Source organism: Manis javanica, chromosome 4, assembly GCF_040802235.1.
Source record: "Manis javanica isolate MJ-LG chromosome 4, MJ_LKY, whole genome shotgun sequence".
In the NCBI taxonomy this organism is placed as follows: Eukaryota; Metazoa; Chordata; class Mammalia; order Pholidota; family Manidae; genus Manis; species Manis javanica.
In genome coordinates this window covers 136,564,858-136,584,772 of record NC_133159.1, presented here as the reverse complement: position 1 = coordinate 136,584,772, position 19,915 = coordinate 136,564,858, and the positions used below count along the sequence as shown (strand labels likewise).

Genomic DNA, 19,915 nt, shown 5'->3' with positions numbered 1-19,915 from the left:
AGCCAGAGGGAGGAGCAGAGGGACCAGAAGAAAAAGGACCTCGCTCCTTTAAATCGGGGTGCACATCAACTCAGTCTTCCTAGGAGGGCCACATCTTCCTCCAGACATCCCCTTCCACCACCCCTTCCGGTGACCCTCAGGAAAGAGGAACATAATTGCTCTTGCCCCTCAAAATGGGAGGACACCCAACTCAACAGCTTCTTCACCCCACCCACAGAATCACAGACCCTCCTTGTCTACCTCCCACCCCCACATCCCTCCCGCGCAGAGGCCAGAGCGGGCCGAATTTCCCTGCCCCCTCCGTGTCTCCCTTTCCGAAAGCAGAGGTGCCCTTACCCTTCCCCCAACAGGTCCGGGTAGGAGCGCTACCCGGGAGCGCTTGGATAGCCGCTACGCTTGGAGAGTAAGGAGGAGGGGGCCAGGCGACACACCACCGCCCCGCCCCCAAGCCCCAGCAAGCCGTCCAGCCCAAGCTCTGCGACAAGGGGCAAAAGGGGGGGGTGGGCGACGAGGGGACGACCGGGGTCGAGGAGGCGCCCTCAGCGCTTGGGCTCAGCTAAGATGGCACGTGTAAGTGCCGGGAGCCGCCGCCGCCGCCGCCGCCGACGACGACGACGCAACCCCTTGGCGGACGGGTCCACGAACAGCCCTCCGCCACCACCACCACCCCTGGGAAGGGGGCGCTCACAAAGGGAAGAGAGGCCGCGGCGGGGCGGGGTTCCCAGGGGCCGGGAGGCCTCAGAGGTTCGCTGATGCCTCGTGCCCTCGGCCCGCGAAGGGCGCAGGCAAGCGGGACCCCTCCTCTCTCCTTAGACAGGCGGCGGCAGCGACTCACTCTCTTTGCCACCTTCCCTCTCTCTCTCTCTCCGAGACCTGAAGCACAGAGGCCAGCCGCTGCCCAGATTCCCCCCGCGCCGACACCACTCCCCTCCTCCCGACAGTCAAACCAGTCTCCGATATCGCGAGATTTCCCGCCTGATATATCCGACCCTGCGCGAGCGAATGCGTACGCGTGCGCGCCCTCACGGGAGCGCGCTAGTACTTGCACTGGGCGGAGAGTCCAATCCTCTGTCCAGCTCGGCCTCACGCAGCTGGCGAAGCTCTTCTGCCACGCGGGCATCAGGTGCAGTCATTTCACCTTGAAATCCGAGAAAGAAGAGAAATCTGCACTCCTTCCCCTTCCCTTTTCCCACTCCTAAAACATCCGCGCCACCCCCTGCGCCCCCGCGATTAACCCTGCGAACGAGAAGTTTGCTGACACACCTAGTTCAACCACTTCTTGGAATTCGGAGATAAACTGGTCAGTGTAATCAGTATGTAATGGAGTTTTAAGGTGCTAAAAGTTTATACCAATTTTGGGGACAGTAATGAGAGTTGGATATACAGATCTAAACCGGTCTATTAGTGATGGTAGAAGAGATAAATTCTTGAAAAGTTTTTCAGGATTTTTTTAGGTTGAGTAACAAGAAGTTTTTGAAACGAGCAATAAACTAAAGAGTCCTAAGGGTCCTAATGCAGGAAGCGGTAGAGCTTCTTGATTTTTTGTGTGTGGTGAAAAGTTCTATTTAGAGGAAAACCCCTTCAGCAGATTACAAAGAACAAAAACCATACGGTGCGCTTTATGTGCAGTAATAAAAAGTTTTGCTTCTTCAACCAATAAAACAACTGCAATAAATCTGTTGTGTGAGATTTCTGAGTAAAAATGTATTCCAGAACAGTTATTGGAAGTTAGGTAAACTAAGAAAATACACAGACTGTGATGAGGAAAACAAGCCATCTGCTTCAGTGGTACATACTTATAATTTGTTCTAAATATTCCCTCCTATAGTAAATGTCCTTATTCGGTGTGTCAGTTGTGCCTCTTTTCACCTATACTGTCAACCACTCTCAAATAGCAACTTCCCCTCAGCATAAAAACATGCCCTGGTTTCTCCTTGTGAAAGAAAGATTACAATGTTCCCCTTTATAGACAACTTTGGAAAGGTGTCTGTCAACCTACCTCCACTGAAACTGATCATGCCAAGGTCAAGAGTGACTTCCTAGTGGCTATGTCTAGGAGTCATTTTAATCCTTTCCTTCTTGACACCTGCAATATTTGACCTAATCAATACTCTTTCCATCTTGAAACTGTTCCTCCTTGGCTTTTTCAACACCGCTCAAAAACCGTTTTTTATCTTCCTGTCCCTGTGGCCCCTTTTCCAGTATCCACCTCTTAAATGATGCCTGTCCAATCCTGATCCCTTCTTCTGAAAATGTAACACCATGTTCCCTTAGTAACATTTTGGAATGGAAAGAAATTCAGGTTTTCACATTGTATTTGTTATTAATTTTTTATGGAAATTTTCAAATACTCTCAAAATAGACTAATAAACCTCCATGAGTCCATCACCCAGTTTCAGCTATTATCAGTACTTTATCATTTTACTTCACCAATTCTCCCATAACCTTTCTCAACCCCCTGATGTATTTTTACATAAATTTTTAGTAAGCTATCTTAACATTCACCTATAGGTATTTCAGTATGTATCTCTAACAAATACTTTTAACATATCCACAATATAATTATTACACCTTTACAATAAGTCCTTAATATCCTTTAATACCCAATTCATATTCAGTTTTTCTCAACAGATTTCAAAAATGTCTTTCTATAGTCCATTTATCTGAATAAGGATCTGAACAAGTTGTGTGCTTTGTATTTGATTGATAAATATGTCTCTTAAGTATCTTTTCATGTATAACATTTCCGCTTCATTTTTTCTTTTTTGTGTGCAGTTTATTGGTTGGAGAAATCAGATTATATATTCTGTAGAATTTCCACATTCTGGACTCAGCCAGTTGCATCATCACAATGTCATTTCACATTTCCTTCAATGCCCGTATTTCTTTTAAACTTAGTTAAATCTAAAGGTTTGATGTTGTGTAGGTGGTATTTTATAATATTTTGTATCTGCCACTACCTTGTTCTCACTTAATTCCACTTCTACTATAAATTGTAGCACCCACCCCCACTATGTTTTCCCAGCACATAGGGCATTTTAAGAGACCCTGGCTGTCATTTTTATTCTTCTTCCAGGTCTTTGCCCATGATCTGATGCTAATAGATCTCCCTCCTCAACTTCTTAAAATCTCACACACTCAGCATACGCACATACATACACATGGGTTTATTAAATGTGAAATTTGTTCAGCAGTAAAGTATCATTAGTAAAGATACTGAAGACATATCAGTTATTTTTTAAATTTTATCCAAAATAAGAAAATTGCACTCCTCAATAGCAGGAAAATAGTATGTCAATGCTTAGAATAGGTGCAGACATTGCATGGGATTTAACTCCCAAACATTTCTCTGATTTGTCCCATTCTTCATCCCCACTGCCTCTGCTATGGTGGTTCATACCTCAGTTTCCCACCTGGGGTACTGTAATTGCCTTCAAACTACTTTCCCTGCCTCCCAGCTTGCTCCATTCTTTATACTGAGGTGAATGGTTTTAATCTTCCTGAAATGCAATTTCTAAAAGCTGAATCTGTCATTTCTTTACTTAAAACTCTTCTATGGCTCTCCAAAGCCCTCCAAGTAAAATCCAGACAAAAACCTTTACTACCTTTCTAGCCTTATCTAGGACGTTCCCACCATCCTGAACTATTTAGTCTTCTGCTAACTGACAATATGCTGTCTTCAGGATGTAGCACTACATTCTTCTGCCTGAAATGCCTTCTCTAGTTGACTAATGTTCTTCAAGATTTAACTCAAGTGTCACCTTCTAAGATATCTTCTTGTATCTCAGATTTCCCTTGAGCCTATAAATTGTAGTCACAAAACTCTGGGAAGAAGAATGGGTACCAACTGTCTTTGATCTTGATAGAAAAGTTATCTAAGCAGTGACAAAACCAAGAAAAAACTCCTTCCATAATTGTCTATTTAATCCTCACAACAAACTTGGGAGGTAGATACTATTATTATGACCTCCATTTTATAGGTAAGGAAACCAGGGTTGAGAGTGCTTACGTTACTTGCCCAAGATCACACTAATAAAAAATGAGCTAGAATTTGAACCTCATTGTAATGAATCAAAAACACACACTTTCCATCATATTGTACTCCCGGCACCACCAACTGAGGACAGCTTGGTGCCATGTACATATTTCTATTGTATGTAAGAGATGCCTGACTGTGTGTAATATTAGTGTATTTGTTACCATACATGTATCTGTATGTGAAAAACTAATGTGTAAATAGGTGCACTGACTGATACAGTGTTTACTCAGTGAAACCATATTTTGTCACTCAGTGTAAGACCAAGTCATATTCAACTTGATTTAACAACTACTTGTTGGATTTCTACTGTATTAGACTTAAGTAAAATACAGAAGGGACAAAAGAAACTAACATTTACAGTTACTCTGTTCCTAGAACCGTATGAAGCAAGTGCTTTACATTCATTATCCCCTTGATCTTTCCAACAAACCTGAAAGAAGATGATGACAATTCCCATTACAGAGGAGGAAAGCTCTAAAACGTTAACTGCGCAACATCTCTCAGCTGGTAAGTGGAGAGTTAAGAGTAGAGTACAGGTTCAATCTGAATTTTAAGTACCCCCCCCCTTTTTAATGCTAGGAACTCTAAATCCTATTCGAGAGATAAACTCTGCATGCACAAAACATTTCAGTAGCAATGCAAAACAACCTATGAGCAAATAATGATGTACTGAACCAGGCTTTAATTTTTACTTATCTGGGCCTCAGTTTCCTATCTAACTACAATAGGCTAAAATGATCTCCAGAGTCCTTTTAGTTAAAAAATTTATAGTTACAGGAATGATGCAAATAATATGTATAGATAATTTGAATTCGAAAGCACATGTGTGTATGTGCACATATGTGCATATTGAGAAACAGGAAGAGAAAACTCCCCTTTTACATTCTACCAGAATCCTACTAAAATCTGGTGGGGAGCTTCCTTGGTGGCGATATGTCCATCCAGCATTAAGTAGTGTAGACATTTTTTTTCTGGCATCACATTTCCATCTTTATTTTCAAAATTCAAAATTGATTTTTAAAAGAAGCCATTATTTTCTCACAGAATCTGAAAGGCTTTGCATGTATGTGTGAGAAAGAATGAATTGGCTGTTTCTTTTGGAATCTTGGAGGTATTTTTTTTTATTATTAAAGTATCGTTGATATACAATCATGTTGGTTTCAAATATACAACATAATGGTTCAACAGATACCCATATTATTAATTCCTCACTCCCTCTAGTGTGCTTACAATCTGTCAATATAGTAAGATGTTACAGAATCATTGCCTATATTCTCCATGCTAGTGTATAAGTGTTTCCATAAAATTATGATTACTTAAGGAATCTGTTTCCTCATAGTAGGAGGCAAAAACCAATAAAACCAAGTGTGTGAGATGGTCGTTGGTGAGAGGGATGTGTCTTAGAATTTTCAGTTTAGAAACGGGTGAAGCACTTCAAGGAACCAATAGTCATGAAATAAATAAATAAATACATTACTGGAAGCCCATTCAGTGCATCCATAGGTTTTATCTTTAGGTCCCAGAACCAACCAAGGTGGGTTTGAGTCTGGTTGTCATACGTCACTCAGACATATCTACAAAAGGCTGCCTAATATAAGCATGGTATCATAGGCTGGAAAACAAAGCTCATCATGTATAGAGTTGTTTCTTGAGCTCTGTATTCTCATATAATTGGGTTCATTCTGTAAACACTTATAAAATGACAACCCTTTACAAATACCCCATATGTGGAGGCAGCAGGTTCTTTCATTTTAACCACAGGAATAGATAAATGCTGGCCCAAGCTACCCTAAGGGTGGTGGAATACAAACAACTGAGTTCAAGAAAATCCTGACCTAGAAACCTGTCACTCTCAGGTTTCTATCAGATAAGCATCTGCAGCAAGCCATGAATAAGTGAAATCAGCTGCGCTAGAATCTAAAAGAAATCCAGCCCTGAAGATATCAAGCAATGGATGTGAAATTAGTACAGCAGTAGTTAAAAACGTTGGCTATGGAGTCCCACCTCCATCACTTATTAGTGTCATTGACAGACTTACCTGTAAAATTGGGTTAACATTACCCTCCTTAGAGGGCTGTGTGAGAATTAAATAACATGTAAAGAGCCCTGCCCATAGAAAATGCCTTAACGTATTTGCTCTTACTGTGTATGGGTAAGGAAGTAGGTATTCATTCCACTTTTCTGCTGCTACCCTCTGGCAGATAACCCATGATCAGTGCATCATAATTGTCTAGATCATCTGTGAACGTGGGGAAGGGTTGGGCAGCATGTTTGTGTACTGAGAGGTTTTTGGAATGTGTTTTCAGGACTGATTGGTGATCTTGTCATGCCTTCCTTTTGGCTGACATCTGCCAGGATTAAGAAAGAAAAGACACAGATTCCTAACAGAGTTGTGCCACATAGAATATGAAACAAACAACTGGCAATCAAAACAAAAAATATGTTGATATTTTATTGTCCTGGGATTGTCTTTGGGCTTCCTCTTTAGCCTTCTCTTTATTAGGTAGTAATACTATACCAGTAAGAAGACTTTTGGCTGAAAATGACATTGCAAATTAGCTTAAGGGGAAAAAAATGTATTCGATCCTGTAAGCCAATGCCCCATGAATTCAAAGAGTTTTGTTAGGTGTTTTCTCTTTCTGTCTCCCCTTTTTGTGTCTCTCCACACACCATACCCAGCCCCCACCTGCTTGGCTATTTTTCTCTATACATTGGGTTATGTTATAAGGTTGTCTGTGTTTGTACTGGGGAGAGTACAGTTGGGGGATTCAGATGCTGCCACCTAGTTTAATATACCCCAAAAATGAATGCTGCCATTAATACTACAAATAGGCTACAAATAGGCTACAAATGTCTACAAATAGGCAATGAATCAAGGAGATTTCTAATACTGGCTTATAATCAAATCTTCTTTTACTGATATGTTATATTATGATAACTAGTGACAGGAGCCCCTGTTCCAAGGTTCAGGTTTATACAACCACTTAAGATTGCCTGCTATGTGACCTTTCCTACATAACTTGCTCTCTTCTACTTGCTGCCCCAAACCCCTGAGCAGGGGACAGAGGTCTAGTCTAGTTATCAAATGGCCTCATATAAATCGTGATCATGAGATTCATCCTTTATCTTTCCTCTTCATGAACATTCTCAACACAGAAATGTAAAATATTGTAAATGGAGAAATTGAGGGCATTTTGGATTTTGTGAGCATGAGCAGATCAGAATTTGGGATTTATGGAACTATTTCCATGAGAAATTTAAGCAAGCTTCACATTCATGCCCAGATGAGTTTCCATCTTCATAGTATATTTCATGCAGCAGAGAGGAGATGGTCTGGGGTGCAGAGCAGAGTGAAATGGGAGGAATGGTCACAGAAGTCCAGATTTATATTATCCCAGTTTAGTGACCCTGAAGGCAAAGGAAACCTTCTCATTCTCACATAACAATATGTAAAATCCAGAGGAACAGCTGAGTGACACAGCTTGGGCCCTGTGTAATATGCCCTTCTGCAGGCTAGTAGCTTCACCAGGGGGTAAATATTTTGATTGCCCTAGCTGGGATTTTGTGTCTACCCTGTGGCAAGAGGCTCAGAGTAACAGCTCCACAAGAACTACATAGATTAATGGAGAAAAAATTCTGCTAAGGAATGTAGAGCACTTTTTGCCAGAAGAAGAAGGAGATATTCTGGACAGACAAAAACAACAGATGTTCACTATGAGTAGAATAGAACTGACAAGTGATATGCTTTTATGGAGATGCTAGCTAGAGTAGAATATGTTAGTACTTGCTGTGATCAGATAAAAGAAAGCAACTGTCACCTGGATAAAATAGACCTTTCATTTCTATGACCCATTTTGATCTTCACCATAACTCTGAGATATAGGTAGGACATACTCATTTTGCAGAATATACTTTTGAGACTCAAGCTCAAGCAACACAGAGAAGCACAGCCAAAAACATAGAGTTCATATGACTCTATGGGTCAGGTATAAATATACCATGTACATTGATTTGGGAGGCAGGTTCCTTCCAGACATTCTTGGAACCTTAGACAATCCTGAAACTATCTGGCATGTGCAGGAACCAGAAAATGCCCATCAGCCAGGGACATAGTGTCAAGTTGACAGCAACTTCCTTAGAACTCCAGCATATGTGTGTATCTTTTCCTCGGGTTCTCTATCACACTACCTTTGTAGTTGCTATTCTTCCATGCACTCCAGGAAAACAGCTCTTGTTCACTCATTCGTATTTCCTTCTCCCTCACCTAACCCAATTTCTGACACACAGATGACCCATAATAAATGTTTATGTAATCAGGAGTTAAAACATACATGTTTATGTAATAAGGAATAGAAAACAGTTATTGACTGTCAGTTATATGGATTATGCTAGACTCTGTGGATTTAGAGATGGATAAAATACCATCTTCCTATTCTTGAGATCACAGCCTAATGGGAAGACCAACAAATAAACAGTTTTAAGTCATTCAGGACTCTCAGATTCAAGTGGCAGACACCAGACCCAAAGTCTTTAAGAAAAATGGGAATATTTGGCTCACACAAGCTAAGAAGTGCAGAGTTAGAGCTGGATTTGGGAAGAACTAGTTCCAGGGCTTAAATGCTCTGGTTTCATCTCTAGGACTTCCATCATGTTACCTTTGGTCTGAGGCTTCACAGCAAGAGGCATCAGCACTTCCGGTCTTATATCTTCTCAAGGCAGTAAGTGCAGTGGTTTAGGGTGAAAGCTTGTTGACACCTGGCCTCACCACATACTGGCTATGACACCTTTAACAAGTTAATCAAAACACTCTATGCCTCAGTTCCACCATTTGTAAAAATCGAATAATAGTCATACCTACTCAATATAGTATTGCGAGGAGTGAAGAAAGTCAACTCAGTGTTCAGAACTTTCTTTGGCGTAGAATAAGCTCTCAGTGAGTGTTAACTATTTCATTATTATTGTTATCATTATTGTGATCTTCAAATTCAGGAAAAAATAAGAGAATTTCTCTCCCCAAATTGACAGCGAAAATCTTATTGCCTCTCACTGGCTCTAACTGGATCATGTGCCCGTCCCGCCTGAAGCAGACCTGGGGGAATGCCATACACTGGCTGAGGCCTGATAAATACCTTCCATTTCAGGAGTGCAGAGGAGAGTCAACCTCACAAGAACCACGTAGACTCCGATAGGCTAGTTCCCAGCAATGGAGATACAACTATCAGAAAGAGAGGCAATGGGTGCTAGGCAGCAAAAACACACAAGCAGTGCAGCAGCACAATTTGATGGTACAGTTTGGCCACTGCTATGACAAGGCAGGCATGAGAGCCCATCTGAGGAGCCTCTGACTCATACAGGTGGTGATTTCTTTAATCAACTACCTAGGTACCCTAATCCAAATGGAGTTGTGGTAACATATACATAACAAATTTGCTGTTTTAATCATATTAAGTGCACAGATTGGTGGCATGAAGTACATTCATATTTGTTGTACAACCATCACCACTGTCCATCTCTAGACATTTTTTCATCTTTCCAAACTGAAATTCTGCACCTATTAAACAATGCCACCCCATTCCCTCCCTGCCCCTGTGCCAGTACCTGGTCATCTCTTTTCTGTTTTCAGTCTCTATGAATTTGACGTCTAGTTACCTCATACAATGTTTGCCTTCTTGTGACTGGTTTATTTCCCATACATAATGTCTTCAGATTTCATCTGTGTTATAGCTTGTGTCTGAATTTCTTTCCTTTTTGAAGGTTGAGTAATATTCTATTTTATATGTATACCACTTTTGTTTATCCATTTGTCAGTGGACATTTGTTTTCACCATTTGTCTATTGTGAATAATGTTGTTATGGATGTACATATACAAACACCTGCTGGAAATCTGCTTTCAAATTATTGGCTGTGCAAGGGGTGAACTTTTTAAGAACAAACAAAAAAAGCAACTTTATTATCTTTCTTTTTTCTTTTTGAAAGGCTATGTGAAATCTCCATATTCCCATACCTCTTATGGTTTTCCCCATCACCCCTACTGGACCCAATACTCTGTTTTGGAATTGGATAACCCACTGAGAAAGCTGGTTTTCCTCTCAGGTCAGACTCTTTGAATGATAGGATTTGCTTAGGATTGAGAAATTTTGGTTCCCTGGGAAGGAACATGCCAGCTGTGAAAAGCCCACAGTTGTAAATTGTCAGATGGTGACTGCCTATGAAACCTATCAAGATTCCTGACAGCTCAGCTGAGAACTTAATTACCAGTTACAAAGAGGACAGGAAAAACGTGTTGTCAGAGAGTGCCTGGTCACAGAGAATGAGGTACAGGGTCCTGGCCTCGTCATCAGCCTCCGTCTTGTTACAACTAGAGCAAAGCACATTAGTATAATTGACATTACACATGTTTATTATATGCAACAAAGGAACCATGTCAAACCACAGCCCAGAGTCAGCTCAGTCTTTGGTAATCACATAAATTGAACAGTGCCATTTGACCTGATTGTTCAAACATTTCCAGTATGCTCAATGCCAAGGGTGATATCAAATCATATTTAACTTTTCTCCTGGAATTTACACAAATTTCAACCAATCCTCCTCCTTTCCTGCAGTGAAGAGGAGCAGTCCTTTGTTCTGATGAAACCTAGGGAGGGAGAATAACTTACCTAAGGTCAATCAGCAGCCCAGCATATTATCTTCTGTGAATAATAAATCAGTATCAACCATGCTGCTGCAGCAACATAAGAAAACCAACATCTCCATCAGGAATCCCTAAATTGAGGAAAAGCAACACTAGCAAATTCACATGCTAATTTTTACAACGTCTTGGTTCTCTAGTCTTGCAAAACGCTTACACTTCCCACTTGCCTTTCTTTCTTCAACTGCATCAGCAGCACCTAAGCATGGAAGGTAACTTTCTCAATGGGAGCTCTTTTTTCAGATTCTTTAAAATCAGGGACCTGGTACTACAGCAGCAGGAAATGGGAAGAAAAGAGAGTTAACATTTACTGGGCACATTTATTATGTTCCAGATACTATGTTGTACCTCTAATTTAATCTATAAACCAACTGGCAAAGTTGATACTGTTATATATATCTTCAGATGCCATACCTGGAGCTCAGAGAGGTTTGGTAGATTGCCCCAGATCACACAGCTAGTAAATGGCAGAGCAGATTTTTAAAAATTTTTATGTATTTGTTCATTTTTTAGGATGGGTTTGGCCCATTTCTTTCTGGCTCCAAAGCCTAAGTTCCTTGTAATGCATTAAACTACCTCAGTAGAAGAGAAGAAACTAAAAGTCCTCCCAAGAGATAAAGAGGTAAAGAGACTCCTAAGAGATAAACCACTATGAACTTCTAGTGCATTTTATTTCTTTTTACATGCATGGATTAGAACTGTCTGGTTAAATAGAAAGCATTCAGCAAAATACCCCATCAGATTCAACACTACTACAGAGAATAGGGAACTGGGATGGAAAAATGGAAAGAAGGAGCAGAAAAGAAGTGGAGGAGGAGAAAGAAGACCGGGAAGGGACTAGCCCTGGGACACATAATGGGTAGCTGGAGGTTGTTGTCGGAGCCTTCTAACAAAACTCAAAGAACAGTGCAGAAATGGACTCTCCTTTTTTGCTCCATTCACCATTTATTTTCTCTTCTCCTATAACAGGATTAACAGGTTGGGCTCAGTGGGAAAGGAGGCCCCTGTTACCAGCCATCTGTGCTCCGTTCTTCACTTTTGAAACAAGACAGCTCCAAAACTGAACTGGAGAGGGAGTTGGAGCTGCATACAGATCAGCAGAGCTGTTGCTAACAGCCCTGACGCCTGCAGTATGACTCAACCCTCTGTGCCTGACAGAGTCAGCTGTGGTCCCCTGGAGCCTCCTACTCTGGGGGAAGCATCAGAGATGTAGGAAAATGCCAAAATCCTTGATCTTGGGCAGGAATTCAGGCCAGGAGGATAGGTAGGGGCACCTTGAGCCTTCATCTGAGAGTCTGCCTGAGGATGGGGGAAGGATTAATTGTGACAGCGAGGAAAACACAATCCTTTATACACATCAGCTGCTCTGCAAAATAAATATACTGCCCACAGGATGGGAGTAAGCAAAAGCCATATGGCTGTGTCACCAGGAATCTCACTCACTTCCTGGGTAAATTTTACTTAGGTACAGGCATCACCTGCTGTTCCCTCACTTTCTGAGGAGCCCAAATATTCTTCCCATCCTTACACAGCACCATTATACTTGAGAATATTCTTGTGCCAAACAGTTGCTACCTTCAGCCCTCACCCCAGCACCATTCACTCAGATCTCTGAGATGAAGGCAATTAGGAGTAAGCTACTCACATAGGGTGCCAGGAGGCATCTGGATTTGTCCTATACCACTACATAAACACCTGCTCCACACCCCACCCCAACTGTCCCAGGCTTCCTCAAAAAGCTTTCCTTTCAGCTGACTCCTTATCACTCACCAATAACAGTCCCCAAGTTTGGCTCCCTGTTGTCATGGCAACCCGAAGAAATAGTTGAAGTTACCAATAAAGGCATCTGCAAGAGCTCCCTAAACTCAGATTCCTTTAAAAACAATAGTACATTCAACCATTGTGGAAAGCACTATGGAGGTTCCTCAAAAAACTCAAAATAGAAATACCATTTGAACCAGGAATTCCACTCCTAGGAATTTACCCTAAGAATGCAGCAGCCCAGTTTGAAAAAGACATATGCACCCCTATGTTTATCACAGTACTATTCACAATAGCCAAGAAATGGAAGCAGCCTAAGTATCCATCAGTAGATGAATGGATAAAGAAGATGTGGTACATATACACAATGGCATATTATTCAGCCATAAGAAGAAAACAAATCCTACTATTTGCAACAACATGGATCAGCTAGAGGGTATTATGCTCATTGAAATAAGCCAGGTGGATAAAGACAAGTACCAAATGATTTCACTCATATGTGGAGTATAAGAACAAAGAAAAAACTGAAGGAGCAAAACAGCAGCAGAATCACAGAACCCAAGAATGGACTAACAGTTACCAAAGGGAAAGGAACTAGGGAGGATGGGTGGGAAGGAAGGGATAAGATGGTGGGGGGAAGAAAGGGGGCATTATGATTAGCATGTATAATGTAAGGGGGTGCACAGGGAGGGCTGTACAACACAGAGAAGACAAGTAGTGATTCTACAACATCTTACTATGTTGATGGACAGTGACTGTAATGGGATATGTGGGGGGAACTTGGGGATGGGGAGAGTCTAGTAAACATAATGTTCCTCATGTAATTGTAGATTAATGATACCAAAAAAAACACAATAGTACAAAGTGGAAACTCTGCTTTATCCACCCTCCCCACCACTCTATCCATTCATACCCGTAGGCGTCCATTTTTGGAAAGACTCTTTTCTCTTGGAATAGCTGAGAAAGTGGCTCTTTTGCCCTTGAGGAAAGGCTTTCATATTCTAATACAATTCTTTCTTTAGACACTAGCCTAGAAATCCGATCAACCTATCAGGTATTAACACCTCTGAGGGTCCATGAAGTTTACAAAATATGTGCCCTTCTACTTCATTTTCTGTGCCTGCAGGAGGAGTCTGGGTATTTGGTATTTCAGGGCTAGAACTGCAGGCTGCTTTACCACAGAGGGTGAGGAGACACCTGATGTCTTCATATAATACGTGTGAAGGTACTTTGTACCCTGTATAAGAGTTTTCAAACAGTCATATTAACAACTATTCCCTGTCTGCAATCCCCTTTAGTTCAAGGCCATATTGCATACGCATTAAACTCATGGACTCTGGTACCAAAACAAACTTCCTGGTTTGAATCCAGGAACTCTTTACTTTGCAATTTTGGCAAGATTTTGTCTGTGCTTCACTTTCCCCATCTGTCAAATGAGGAAAATAATATTATCCACTTAGAGGGCTTTCATGAGGATCAAAAAAATTAAATATGTAAAGTACTTAGATCAGCATCTGGTTTTATATATCAAATATGCTTCTAGAGAGAATACGTTTCTGAGAAACAGACAAGATACCCTGTCCTTGAAGTGCACAGTCTGATATCCACATGGTACAGATAGACAAACCAATGATTATAGGTAATATGGCAGGTGCTTCTCTAATAGAGAAAGAGAACAGAGAAGAGCACCAGAAATTCAGCCCTGAAGGATGCTTGGGTTTTCCTAAAAGAGAGAAATGGTTTATCCATTAGGCACTGTGGGTTGCAAAGGACAACTCATCTCATGAAGTTCAACAATTTTATTTAAAAGATATAGATCATAGAAATCCAGGTAAACTAACAGCCCAGAAGAGCAGGAGACAGCATTTCAGCTATATTCATCCTGATGCTCAGTCATTAGCATGACTTAGCCATTCTCCTCCTGACAGGGCCTCTTTTACCACTACAGGCTGGTTCCTTATTCTTTGCTTTTTATTGATGTCCTCTACCTCATAGCTTCTATTTCCTGATAGATAATAGCTTGCCTTGACCCCTCATGACTCTGAGTTGTCTCATGGGTTTTCCTTATACATCATTTTAGCTCTTGTTCATGCCATTAATAGCTTCATTCTCCCCCTTTACTCACTCAAGTTTTAGAGAGTGAGAATCTGATGGATCTACTCTTTTTTTGGTGCCAGGTATGTTGTAAGATTGATCAGGTTCTGGATTGCATCAGATGCCAATTCTGGTCCAATCAGCTAAGGCAAATGTACCTCTGTGAACTGTATATGAACTTTGGCTATCGAGGGCTGCCTCCTCAACAGAGGTTGCAGGAGGGATTCCCTTGGAAAGGAAATACGGATGTAGCAGTCAAGATATTCTGTGTACAACATAAAGAAGAAACGACATATACAAAGAGCATGGAAAATAGAAATGCAGTAGGCCTAGAGTTGATTCAACACATTAACTGAGGCATTGCTAAGTACCAGTCACAATACCAGGAGTGGTAACAAATGCCATGATTAAGGTCATACAGCAGGCTATGGGAACCCACTGCAGGGCTACCTGAACCAGACATGGGATGTCAAGAAAATCTTAGAGGAAGTAAACTCTACATTGGGACCAGAAAGAGGAGTAGGAATAAAAAAGAGTGCAGCACGTTCCAGGATCTGAAAGTAGCTTATTGGGGCTGCCAGGACATGAGGGAACAGGAAGAGGCAGGTAGGGACAACATCACTCAGGTCCTGATAATTGTAGTTCCCATTTATTGGGCACAGAACCCAACCCTCCACTAAGCATTTTACATGTATTAGCCTATTTAATCCTCTCAACAACCCTATCAGGTAAGAATAATTATTGTTCAGATTTTTAAATGAGGAAACCAAGACTCAGTGAGATTTAGTAACAACCTTATGATCACTTAACTAGCAAGTGCCAAAACTGCTAAGTTTTACTTACTTTGTGGGGCACATTAAGATTTTATTTTAAGAGCAATGGGAAGTCATTGAAGGATTTTAAGCAAAATTGCATTTCAGAATGATCACTCTTGTTGCAGAATATAAAACAGATTACAGGGAGCAAAGGGGGACAGAGAGAGACCCCTTGGGCTCCTATTTACAGACCAGGTGAGAGATGGTGGTAAGGTGGACTAGGATGGTAACAATGACGTGGATGTATTCATTCATTTATTACTTTGATCAATAAATACTTAATGGGCTCCTACTAAGAGTGCTTGGCAGTGAGGATATATATAAAGGTAGACAAGGTAGATGAGGTTCTTCCCCTCAGAATTTATCTAAAAGATAGAATGGACAGGAATTAGTGGAGTTGAATGTGAGAGTGGGAAAAGGAGGAGACTGGGATAATTTACTTCAATGCCCCTGCCCTTCCCACCTCATTACTTCCCCTAGGGTTGTGTATGTTCAGTTGGGGAATAGGCGATAAACCAGTAAAGTTAGGAAGGAAGACCAAGGGACAATTCGGGAAGAGTTTTGTATGCCATTCTCATCAGCTCAGACTTCATTCTGGAGACTTGAGGGAACCACTGAAACTGTGTAAGCAGGAAAATGTCTTGAGCAAATATCCATGTTAGTAAGATCAAGATTTATCCCTTCTGAAACGTAGAATTCCTCCAGAGCCATTAGCCACTTTGAGAGGGTGAGAAAACCCAGATCTTCTTTTCATATTGTGCCCTCTAGTGGTAAAGGGAAAATCAGTCCATTCCAACTCCACAGTTTTGTTCAGGAGCAGCCAGCTTTTGATTTCCCCTGAATGTCACAGCTGCTGTGTCTCTCATCAAGTTCTGCTGCTTAGTCTTCAGCAGAGACCATTCATTCATTCCAGGAGTCCCCCAGCTCCAAAGGCACAGCTGTATATCTGACTATAGAAAGCCCTCTTCGGAGAACTCTCAGTAGCCTGATTCCCAACCTCCCACCTGATCTCCACACTCTCTTCCGTGTCTTTGCAAGACAGATCTCTCTGCTGGCAACCACAGGGAGGCACCAAAGACCAGCACTGCTGCCCTCAGGTGGGGACCTAATGAAGTGCGCATTGCATTTCTCCTGGACCAACTCCCTCTCAGAAAAGTCAGTTCTTTAAACTTGGCGTCTCATTGAGCATCCACTTCATTTACATTCGAGTTCTAAAACTCCCCCTTATACTCTCCAGCTCAAATCTAAGGAAGCAATGTGGAGGAGGAAAAAGCAGTTGCTCCTCCTTTCCACGAATTCAGCATTGTCATCACCATTACCAGCAACAGACTCAAAAACAACTTCTCAGAGGCTTGAAAATAGAGTAGTAGAAAGCAAGGACATCTGCTTTCCTTGAAAAGAGAGGGTCTCTTTCTCTCACACCTTTATCCTCGACCCTTTGCCTCAGGGGCCCTCTGATTCTAAGATGGAGCTCTGATAATGTCTATCATAAGAGAGTCTTACTAGTCTGTGAAGCTTGGAAATAAATAATGGAATTGCTTCTCAAAAATCTGGATTGATTTTAAAATGTTCTGGCAATGTTCCTCTGGCATCCTCGCCAATGTGCTTATGAACTTGGGCCACAGTCTCCTTCACTCATTGACTCAGCACTTAGTGGCAAAGTGACCCTTTAAGTCTCCTCAGCTAAGATAGCTCCTCTACCCGTTAAAAGGGTGATTTTGTGAATTAAATACCGAAGCTGCATAAATACTGATTTAGCACATGCACATCACCCACAGACAATTTATTCCAGAAGTTCTTTGACAGCCAGGTGCTTTAAGATTTCTGACCAACAGACTCCACCCCCATTCAAGCCCTCTATTCACCCAGGAATTTGCGATGGAAATAGTACTGCTGGCTAGAGTAGAGTGGCATTCCAGTGCTGCTGCAAGGTGAGTTGCCGTTGCCATGGGGGCGAGAGTGTTTGTATAGAACTGCCTGTACACGGTGGTAGGCTTTAGGGCTGCTTAGATTTAGAGGATTCTAGAATTGAGCCAGCCCCCTCATTTTACAGGTGAGGTTACTGAGGCCCAAAGACTTACTTAGATGACTTATTCAAGGTCCTAGGGCAAGTTAGAGACAGAGTTACGCTGTTTGTAATACCATTCCCCTTTTCATGAAAACACTCTTGCTGGTTGAGTGGGTGCTCCTCCAGCCATTTCCACTAATGCCATTGTGCTATTCCAGCGCTACCAGTTCCAGAGAAGTGCCAGGAAATGTGGGATTGTCAATAAAGGTATGTCAATACCTTTGCATTTGTATGCATGTGCTTACCTGCAGGCAATTGTGCTAAGTAGGTATTTTTATAGCTCTCTGATTACTGGGATCATCACACCTCAGATTCCTCATGAGTGAAATTCAGATAAGAAATAGTACCTACCTCAAAAGATTAATTGAGATAATGTATTTGAAGTACTTAAGCACAGTAGCTGGCATATAATAAGTTTGGGATAGGATAGTATTTCTATTACGTCTTTCTGCAGTGGAATGTGTCAGGGATTGCCTTAAAGGCTTCATCTTTTTCATTTAATTTTCACAAAACCCTTTGAAGTAGATTCTTTCATTTTTCTGTGAAGCACTGACAAGAAAACTAGGGCTACAGAGGTTGAGTAACTTGCACAAGGTCACAGGGCTAGGAAGTAGATAAGAATCAAAACCAGGTCTCTCTGATGTAAATGCCCTCAGTCTAAATAACTAAGTTAGGCTGCCTCTCTGGTAGAAAAGTGGAGGAATCACTGGTCTATTCTGGTGTTTTGGGATTTGTTTGCTAGAACTCCAACTCTGAGTCTATTAGATACATATTCCATGTGGAATGGGCTGGCTTATCCATATGTATACATTCTAATTAAATCCACTGAAACTGTAAGCAAAAAATTTGTTTTCACTTCCCTTCAATTACAGGTCTTTATAGAGACCCTACTTAGCCATTTTGTACAAGAGACAATTTCCCAGGGACTGATGCCATTTTATTGAACATGCTATTGTTCCAAAACTCCTAGTTGGTACTGGTGAGACCAATGTAAAAAACAGCAATCTAACTGAAATCATATCACAAAATGCTTGGCATCCTACTTATCTGGTAGGCAATCTGTTCTTTGAAATCTCTTCAGACATAAGAGACAGAAATTAAACATCTTTTTAAAATAGATATGCTCCCATTTTTATTTAAAAATACCAATGTTAGGATCTTCCAGAGTCTCAAACCCAAATGTCTCTTGTGGTCAGACGATTCAGTTTCTATCAGAAATTAGTTGTTCCCTGTTCCTTCCTTCTCTCTTGTTTTTCCCCTCAGTAATTTCATCCACCCCTATGCCTTCAACTACCTCTGCTAGATAGATAACTACCACATCAATCTTATTTATTCGATAAACTTTAATTAACTTCCTGCCATGTGCTACAATCTGGATGTCACTGAACCGATCAGACATCTGTCCTAAGCTCCAGTCCAGATGTTTGGGGAACATCTTTGACAGGGTGATGTGCGGTATCTGACACCCTGTAAAAGTAGCTCTGGGTGAAAGTACTTGGGCCTTTCAGTACTCCAGTCTTGGCATTACCTCTCTGACCCTCTTTATGCTTACAGTAGCAGTACACAGTCTCTGGAATTCTCTACACTGACTCTGCAAATCTCCTTATCTCAGTCCAACTTTGAGCATGCTAGAAATAACTAGTGTTAGCCCTCCAAAGTCAACAAAACCTCAACCTACATCATCACCTTCTTCACCAAATCACTCTGGGCTCTTCATTTCCTTCAGTATTTCTTTTGATAGAAGCATGATTCCTCTAAAAGTTTCCCTAGGCCTCCTGATTGCCCTGACACAATCCACTACCCCTTTAGTAACTAAAATAATGTTAAAACAGAAATCCAGTCATGTTGTTCCCTGCTTAAAATCAGTCCACAGCTTCCCATTGCTCTAAGAATAAAAATCAAATTCCTTACCAGGGCCTAGAGAAAACCTGAATGATCTGCCTCTACCCACATACCTGCTGTTCTCTTATGCTGCTCTCTCCTGCTGTGCTCCGGCTGCACTGGCCTCCTTTTAATTCCTAGAACATGCAAAATTCCCCCTTGTCCTAAGGCTTTAGTAAAAACAGCTCTTTCCTCTGCTCTTGTCTCATTCTTTGAGTTTTGGTCTGAGGCTATTCCCCTTCTCCAACTTGGCTTTCATCCCTAACCATTATCTTTTCTCATGGTACCTTTTGTTTCTTTATAGCATTTACCCCAAAGACAATGTTATATATTTTTAAAATATACCTATTTGTTATCTTCCTCCCCTACTAGATTGGAGGCTTCATGAGGGCTGAGACCATGTCTAGTTAGTTCATCAATGTATATCCTGCACTTAGCAGTGCCAGGCACATGGTCAGTGCTCACAAATGGTAGCTGATATCAGTATTTCCCTTTTCTCATTCTGTAAAATGGGTTTTTCAAAGCTTTACTACTCTTTTTGAACTACCTTCTCTAATCTTACCTCCTT

The 19,915-nt window shown here is 41.4% G+C and overlaps 1 long non-coding RNA gene across 1 annotated transcript; it reads left to right on the top strand.

Annotated features, from left to right (window-relative positions):
- Window positions 1-1,000: 1,000 nt before the first annotated feature.
- On the top strand, window positions 1,001-13,805 carry LOC118973253 (uncharacterized). Its single transcript, XR_005062505.2, has 3 exons — window positions 1,001-1,300; window positions 4,415-4,546; window positions 11,698-13,805. It is a non-coding gene; the product is annotated as an uncharacterized lncRNA (long non-coding RNA).
- Window positions 13,806-19,915: the final 6,110 nt, after the last annotated feature.